Source organism: Carassius auratus, chromosome 48 (assembly GCF_003368295.1).
Source record: "Carassius auratus strain Wakin chromosome 48, ASM336829v1, whole genome shotgun sequence".
NCBI classification, from domain to species: Eukaryota; Metazoa; Chordata; class Actinopteri; order Cypriniformes; family Cyprinidae; genus Carassius; species Carassius auratus.
Window position 1 is genome coordinate 8,139,643 of NC_039290.1, and position 9,328 is coordinate 8,148,970.

Here is a 9,328-nt window from a genome sequence, read left to right on the forward strand (position 1 = left end):
ACATAAACAGAACCTGTGTTGGTGTGACAAGAGTCCTGTCTGATTTAAGATGTGCACAGAAATCATCTGCGAGTTGTATTATTATTATTTTAAGAAATCAATACTTTTATTCAGCAAGGATAAAAAGTATTACAACGCATCTTCACAAAAATTAAGCAGCACAACCAATTTCAACATCATCATCATCATCATTATTAACAACAACTATAAAAACATTTAACATTTAATAAATAATTAACATTTAACAATATGTTAAAATACTAGAACACAGTTAAGTTAAATAGATAAATAGTTTACAATGTTAAAAATACAGCATATATGGTTTTGTATTTTTTTTTTTTTATATATATAATTTTTTTATATAAATGCAGCCTCTGTGACCATGGGACTTTGAATTCTGAAACTCTTTGATTTCAAGTCAGTAAACTGCATTCATTCATTTTCTTTACATAATTTGAAACAAGGTATTCAACAAGGAAACACACACACACACACGCACACAAACAAAACAAGGATTGGATTTGATTTCATTCATTAGGATATATATAACTGTCATAATTACAGTGGATAGCTGTTTACGTGTATTTGTTGCTAAAACAATCCGCTCTTTTGAGGAATTTCGCACCCGCTCACCAAATTACCCAGAACAGGTTTGGGGATTGAAACAGAAGCCTTTTGCTTTATTAGAATTCAGTGAAGCATCAGAATGATTTTAAAACTGATATATCAAAGTAAAAGGCAAAAAAGTACATACAGTTGCTTTAAGATTCATATTGACTTCTAAACGTAATGTATAAAACTGCAGTGAGCCGTGAGAGAAAGCACTTAGTTCATTTCTAAATCTTCTTTCCAGGCCACATCCATGTCAAAGACATAAGACAGTCTGATCACACGCTGACTCATCCTGAGGATATAACCCCTATTCTCTCTCTCTGCATACACAACCACTTACAGTGCACACATAAAGTGCTGGCAAAGACCAATTCTCTTTAACGACAGGCAAGCAAACATAATCAGATTGCCTTTGTGAAAGTTGCACTAACCTAACACAACAAATCTGTGTGTGCAAAGACGAAAGAGATTGTTTGGGCACACATGTATAGGTTTGCATATCCCTTTATTTGCAGCATGAATGTATGTAGTTGCATGTATAAAGGAGAAGTAATTTCGACAGGTTGCACTGTAATGAATTGCTGTAAAAATTACAGCATTATTTTACAGCCGCGGACTGTTTTTTAATAATACAGCATATTGCTGTAAACTGCAATGCATTCTGGGGTCACGTGTAGGTCTGACTCAAATTTACAGAATTTTGCTGTAAATTTCAAATCTTCGGAGCCGCATCGTCAACGGTCGAGGAGATTAACGTTAAAGACAAGAGGAGTGATTCACAACTGTGGTAAGTGACTTCAGTTTTTTATATTTCTTGTTTGGTAGTTTATAGTATATGAATGCATCTACATTCGCGGATTATATTGGTAACCCCAGATTCGAGCATCATCCGTCCGCGGGGCGCGAGGCAGAATTGCGCGGGGTTTCAGTAGCGCGGTCGCGGTAGGATTTCACACATCCCCCGGCGCTATAGCAGTCATGGACAGAAAATCTCTGGAATCCTTCGTTATGAATGACATGTTTCAGTGCTAATAGTTTATATTCACTGTAACTTAGTGTTTATCAGCACACTTCGTCGTGATTATTTTATGATGTAAAACAACTTTGCACATGCAGTCATCTGTTAACACGGGCGCCGAAATAAAACGCGTTTCTAAAGCCTCGCGGTCAGTCAGGGTCGCTCACGGAGGATGTGTGTCATATAAATTCTCAGTGGTGCTTTTCTAAGAGGTTAACGTAACCAGTGAGATGTAGATTTTTTTTGAGCATTTGCTAACTTCAGGTAACGTTAATGTGAAAACTTTAACAAATCTGTTTGATATAAAGTCTGCTTTGTATAGTTAGCCTAATTTATTACCTTAGGGCGACCAAATACGTTTTCCTTGAAATTATTAAATATGCTATTTATATATATATGTGTCTATATTTATGTCGGCCGGCAAATCTTGTGTGTATTTTGGCACAGGGTGCACAAAGGCACCTTATCAGTGCGGTGACACTTGAACAAATGAACTGATCATGCGCGACACTGACCAATAAACAAACGAGTTGTTTTATTGCGTCTATGACTTGAATCTTATCATCAGTTGTAGTGATGGGAAGTTCGGATCATTTTACCGAATCGGACTTTTGAGTCTCGTTCAGCAAAATGAACGAATCTTTTTTCGAGTCATTTCAAATAAACGAACAACCAGAAGGTTCAGGAAGAAAAAAACAAAGTGCTTGCAGTCTGTTTCACATTAGGAGGCATTTTGCTGCATAATCGATCCACCACAAACCATATGCAACTATGGAAGCTCAACTTCCATTAAATGGACTGAAAACGCTCAAGTAACGTTATAGGTCTCAAAACGCTTGCTCTGCGCCAGTGGATACACACCATAGACAGTAAAAGAAATATGTGCATGTCACAGACTGTCTGGGCATGCACTTCCGCGTTTCAGAGATCCGCCTTTTACTTTCCGTCAACATTACATTAATTAACGTTTAGAAAATTTATTTTTGACATTTGTGAATCAGTTCAGAATCGTCTGCTTATGCATTGCGATACATTTAAGAATCACATTTTTATCCCACCCCTACTAAATATAGTATGTAATGTAAATGTAAAAATCTGAAATACAAAAAAAAAAAAAAAAAAAATGGTATAGGTATTAATTACTATTGTGATATTGATTGTTTTAGGAGACACTTTGACAAGTGGGCACTGGATGCTGAGTATTGAAGGCGAGGTGGTGTGTGAGGGCACTCAGCCCAGTTTCCTGTCCGGCCTTGCCACTCTGTTTGCTGCTTATTACTAGTTTAATCTTGAGTATCAGGAGGAAGCAGTGTGTACCTTGGAGTTCATTCAAAGGTAATGGTTGAATTCTAACAACTTCAGAACCAGCATTTTATAGATAAGTTATATCAGAACATTCCTTTTAATAATGTTATGTTATCAGTGTTATTTCTGTTGATGCCTTTAAAACAATGTGTCTTAACTCGAGAAGAGAATATATTTGTCTCCCTATTTAACACCAGCAAGCTATTGAGTTAAATATGTTTTTTTTTTATTATTAGTGGACATCTCCAACTTTCTTGGAGGTCCTAAAACCGCTCTTAATTACATATTGTCTGTTTCATGACCCTTTAGGTGCTTTGTGGGCGTAAATCCAGAGAGAGGACCCAAAGCCAAGGGAAAAGTGCCATCGAAATAAAAACAGTACAAGTGATACAGAAGAAAATGTGTGGCAGTCAACCCACATGTTGCCACTCTTCTGTGCAAATTCCAATGGAATTTCTGAAATGTAAGGATACACACACACCAAGATTGCGTCTTCCTTTTATTGTTCTCTATCTGCCTTTGACTGTACCTCTCATCCCTCTGTCTCTCTCTGACTGTACCTCTCATCCCTGTATCTGTCACTAACTGTATCTGTCATCCCCCTATTTGTTTCTGAAAGTATTATTATGTTTTGTAATATATCTAATGTATTGTCCTCTTTACTCTTTTCAATATTTCTAGTCACGCTTTGAATCCTGGGATGGAACTTCATCTGGAGCATAATTGTTATTTGGTTGATTTTTATCTGTTTGATGGAAAGTTTGTATGACTTCTGCAAGTGCGCGGCTCCTTCCGGTCAGTCATGCATCACTTTTTTTTGTATGACTTGTTTGGCAATATTGGTCTATTCCTTAATGATGATAGCTATCTGAAAATGTCTTTGTGGTTTTTAAAGGATTAGTTCACCCAAAAATGAAAATTAAGTCAATAATTACTTATGTCGTTTCACACCCGTAAGATCTTCGTTCATCCTCACAACACATAATAAGATGTGGCTCAGTGAAGCGTGCATTTCTAGCAAGATCATTTCTTTTTTTCAATGCCCAGAAAGCCTCTAAAACATTTAAAACAATTCATGTGACTACAGTTGTTCAACCTAAATATTATAAAGCGACGAGAATACTTTTTTTGCCAACCCCCCCCCCCACCCCCATCTCCCAAAACAACGATTTTATTCAACTATATCTAGTGATGGGCGATCTCAAAACACTGCTTCATGAAGCTTAGAAGCTTTACGAATCTTTTGTTTCAAATCATTTGCTCAGAACGTGTATCAAACTGCAAAAGTCACACGAACCATTGAAATTTCAAAACACTTATGACGTAACGAAGCCTCATTTACTGAAATCATGTGACTTTGGCAGTTTGATATGCTCTGATTTGAACTGAAAGATTAATAAAGCTTTGAAGCTTCATGAAGCAGTGTCATCCATCACGAGATACTGTTGAATAGTCATTATTTAGTTTTTTGGCACACAAAAAGTATTTTCATTGCTTGATTACACTAAGGTTGAACCACTGTAGTCACATAAACTGTTTTAAATATGTTTTTAGTACCTTTCTGGGCATTGGAAAGGGAAATGATCTTGCTAGCAATGTAGGCATCACTGGGCCATCAGGTTTTATAAAAAATATCTTAATGTGTGTTGTGAAGATGAACAAAGGTTTTAAGGGTGTGGAATGACATGAGGGTGAGAAATGACAGAATTTTCACTTTTGGGTGAACTGTTTTAATATGACCATGTTGGTCATGTTTCGGTTATAACGCAGTTTGAATATTTCTTTGTGTCAAGGTCCATGATGGCCATTATGTTCCAAGTAATAAAAAAGAAATCATGCCAAAATTTCATATCCATTAAAAAAAAAATGAAATAATTTTAAAATAAATAAAAATGAGTTCAAAATAATATACTTTTTATGTCATTTTTTTATGTAAATGTGAAAGTGATATATAACATTTTGACCTGTTTTTTTTTAGATTTTAAAAATGTTATTTTTTTATATGTTTTTGGTGAATTAAGTTATGCATTATATAACACTTTATGCAGTTAAAGTTAAGTCAGCAATAGGGAAAATATATTGTATGCTATCATTTTACATACTTTAAATATAGCAAATACACATATGCTTTTTTTCAAAGAATTGCTTTGCACAGTAAACTACTTGAAAGTGTGCATTTGCTATTTAAATAATTGTTAAATGCCATATACAATGTATTAAAAATGCAGTATATAATATATTTTTTTGTAAAAATGCAGTATACAAAATATAAAAAATTACTGTAAATTTTACAGTAAAATACTGGCAGCAGGGTTGCCAGCCAGTTACTGTAAATTTTACAGTAGTCTTACTGTAATTTAATTTACAGAATTTTACTGTAATTGAGAATACAGGAAAAATCTGTAAATTAAATTACAGTACGACTACTGTAAAATTTACAGTACCTGGCTGGCAACCCTGCTGCCAGTATTTTACTGTAAAATTTACAGTAATTTTTTAACAGTGTGGTTCTGGTTCGGATTTGCAGAGTTTAGTAACTAAAGTGAGTCAGTGCATTTACAACACAGCTACTAAAACCACAGGTGATTGTCCGGAAGATCAGACATTCAATAACAACTCTTATTTAGTGCATCTCTGTCTTACATAAACATAAACAGTTTTGTAGACTGTAAACAGATTTTAGTGGACTAATGTTTCCTGCTTACTTTTAAAGTTCAAGTTATTGCTACTTTTTTTAGAGGTTTTAGTGTAGTGCTGCCCCCTACTGCATTACTTTAAAACAATATTTGGCTTATCAGTTAAAATTTTGTGCATGCTATATTTTTTAAATTAAGTATGAATATGTTTGCTTTACACTTAAAATAATATTAACAATTCAAAAAATCCTAAAAGTTTTTTTTTTAGCTCTGAAATTAAAGTTCTAATTTTTAATCAATAGAAATGTATACTGTGTTAATAGGTATGTAGACTTTCAATAGGTATGTAGACGACCATGTAAGCAATTAAGTCTCTTTACATGCTGGAATATTTGATTTAGTAAATAAATACACAATTAAAATAATTTACAAGACAAGACATATACTCTCTTCATTAAAAAAGAGCTGTGAAAATACAATCAATCCTCCCATAAAGTGCTAAAATGGTCACAATGGCAACAATCATTATACTCAATAATGTCAACAATAAGAACAATAAAACAAAAATCACTGCAAATCAGTCATAGCGTCCACAGAAGATGAAAACACCACATTTTCCCCAATTCAAGTTGGCCATCTGTTCTCCAAATAAAGGTCTTTGACCTTATGTTAGCAGCCAACTGTAATTGGATGAGCAGATTAGACCGTTATAAGAACATAAGCTCTTCTTCTTCTTCTTCTTGAGTGTCTGCTCTGAGATGTCATGACATCATTACATGACTCAGCGCTCAAGTTCACATCGATCCCATCCCATTCACAAAACCAATGACATTTAGCTGTCGGTGAGACATTTATTACATACGTCAATGCCAAAACACACAATATTTAATAAATAAACACTTTTATGAGATCGTATTGATCAGTTGTCTAGTTAGGAGAGAGTTTCGGATAGGTCAGTGTCCTTCATGGGCTTTTTGGGGGGTTACAGATTTAAGTCTGCTTAGTCTGGGTGACACCGAGGTTGGCAAACCAGAGTACCAAGCCCAAATTGGAAGAGAAAATCCAGACGAGGATTTCTGTACATGCTTGTGAATGGTAAAATGGAGGACCATTAAAAAACACTGCCCTACTCTCAAAGCTAAAAAATTTCAAAATACACACTTTGTTATTTACGAAACATAAATACACATCAAATAAAAATATATGCATTAAATAAACTTATTTACATTATATGTACATTCAAACTCAAAAACACTTTATACAAACAAAATCACAAATATGACAATATCTAATTAATTATGTGAGAAAATAAAATAAAATCTAAATATTTTAAATACATAAAAGCAAATATATATATATAGACAAATGGGATATTAAATGCTAAATGTATATTAAAGATGAATCCGTGTCCTGTAAATAGTGACTGTGACTCATAGCTATGAAGGTGACCTGCTTAAATGGCTCTATTCATTAGAGCAATATGTCTCTTAAAATTTCTTTAAGAAAATCAATAAAAACTGGAGTCATACTTCATCGTGATGTTTGAGCTGTGACAGCTGTGCTAGTCTTGTTGGCTGCTGGATTTGTTGTTGGCTGGTTTGCATTGACTTTGGAGAATCTGTTGGTCTTCTTTAGGATCTTCAGGTATACGAAGAGTAGAATTATTTTTGGGAATTTAAAATTTAATTACATATTATATCAAAAATATAATCCAGTTCTAAGTGGACACCTGTACTCAGTGTTTAATTGAAGTAGACTTTGAAGCATCCTTGAGGTCCACAAGACCATAACATATCCCACTTGTCATTTTATGATTTAGAAGGACACTTATGCCTGTTATGCATTCTCAATGCATTTTTTTAAACTAAATAAAAAAGTCAAAGCATTTAATTCACTCCCTTGTTACCAGAGAACAAGTTTGGGGTTGAGGATCGGCCATCCTCGCAACCAAAGCAAGACTATGAGCTTCAGCATGATGTGGTAAAACTAACAAATGGATGCATGATCTCCGAGCTTGTTCAACGCACCTTTATACAAAAGCTATGGGCTTTCTCTCTGTTTGCTGCTTTTTGTTTCACCGCAGGAGATGTGATGATGGCTTGTGATATAAGGTCAGCTGGCGAGAGCTGTATCCTGACATCCCTATACCCACAAGGCCTAGCAGCATGGCAAGACGGGGTACAGCAGGCCCCTCCCTCTGCATACTGGTCCGCGCTGTCTGAGTCTAAAAGCAAAGGGTCAAAGGTCAGAGTTCATGGCTCATCTATGAGCATGAGATGAGAGAAGATAGATCCAGGAAGCAGTTCTCAGGAAAACATGCTCTTTCAGAAGTATTGCTGAATTTCCTAAATCAGGATTAAGTCTGATAAGGAGCTTATCAACATAAACAAATATAGTTTCATAGATTTTCAATGAATACGATTTAAAGTGCAAACAATTAAGTGCATATTAAACTCAACTACTAAATATAGTGCCTCGTCTCATGGCTCGAGATCCATTTTCCCATGGATAAAAGACTGTGATTCTGATAAAAAAAAAAGAAAAAGAAAAAGGCTTTCAAATTCCACAGACAAAAACTATTGCAAACAGCTTTTTGTCAGTTTTTTTTTAATGGATTTTAAATCAAGTAACTGTTATACTTTGGAAATATAAATTAATTTTCTTTAAAAATTAATAACAAATAATATTTTATATTTCATTTATAATTATTATTATTTATTGTTTGGTCTAATTCGGTTTCTTCTGTATCTTGCTTTACTGTGATATATTTTTGCCCTACTGTATTTCTTATCCGCTCAATAATTTTGATTTTTTTTTAATGCTGTATATCAAACTACACCCATTACAAAAATACAATGCATACATGATGGATGTTTGTTTGGGGTCTAAGAGGTGCAAGGACCTTTAATATGAAAAAAAATAAATAAAATAATAATAATAATAATAGACGAACACTGACATTTCCTCTTAAGAGAATTTATTAAAACAAAAGCATTTTTAGTTTTAGAATCCCAATGTAAAACATGACTCAATACATTACATTTTTGCATGCTAAGATTCTCTGATTTGTCTACATTCTTGTTCTTGCTAGTCATGTACATTTGTTTTATTGTTTTTCTACAAAATATATTTTGCTAGAGTTTAAACATTTTTTTCTACAGACAGAGGTAAGGTTACTGTTCTTAATAATATATATAAGTAAGTAATAATTTTCCAAATTTTGGAGAACGCTCATTTAGTTTGCTCAGCTATTATAAACTGGACACTCACCTGCAGGTATCGAATGTATCCTGGTGTCAGGAGAGGAATGCGGAAGAACATCTCAGTGTTTCTTGGAGCAGATCAGACTGGCTAGAAAACCAAAAAACCACACACGCACACAGACACAGACACAGGCACACAAGACGGATCTGTCTCCGCTCTTCAGACACGTGCAGACTTATAAAGCTTTGGGTGCTTATATCACTGGTCACATGTCCTCATGAAATCCTGTCTATCTTTTTGTGAAGGGATGGTATTTGTGCCCGATGCTCAGAAAAAAATGGAGCATTTCTGGAATACTGGCTAGATATTAAAGTTAAAACTATTGTTTTGGCTAACATTGCAATTTATGAATTCTATAAAATGGCTCTGCCAGTGTGCTTAAGCCCAGGTAACAAAAACATGTTTCAAGGATGTTTTGCTAATGTTCCCATTAAGTTATGAAAAGATTATTTCTGAATGCTGACTGAGAGTTCAAAATGTCAGTTTTCAAACA

The 9,328-nt window shown here is 34.4% G+C and overlaps 1 long non-coding RNA gene across 1 annotated transcript; it reads right to left on the minus strand.

Annotated features, from left to right (window-relative positions):
• Positions 1-6,944: 6,944 nt before the first annotated feature.
• On the minus strand, positions 6,945-8,989 carry LOC113065370 (uncharacterized). The gene is made up of 3 exons (XR_003278999.1): positions 8,842-8,989; positions 7,599-7,795; positions 6,945-7,209 (listed from the first exon to the last, which is right to left on the minus strand). It is a non-coding gene; the product is annotated as an uncharacterized LOC113065370 (long non-coding RNA).
• Positions 8,990-9,328: the final 339 nt, after the last annotated feature.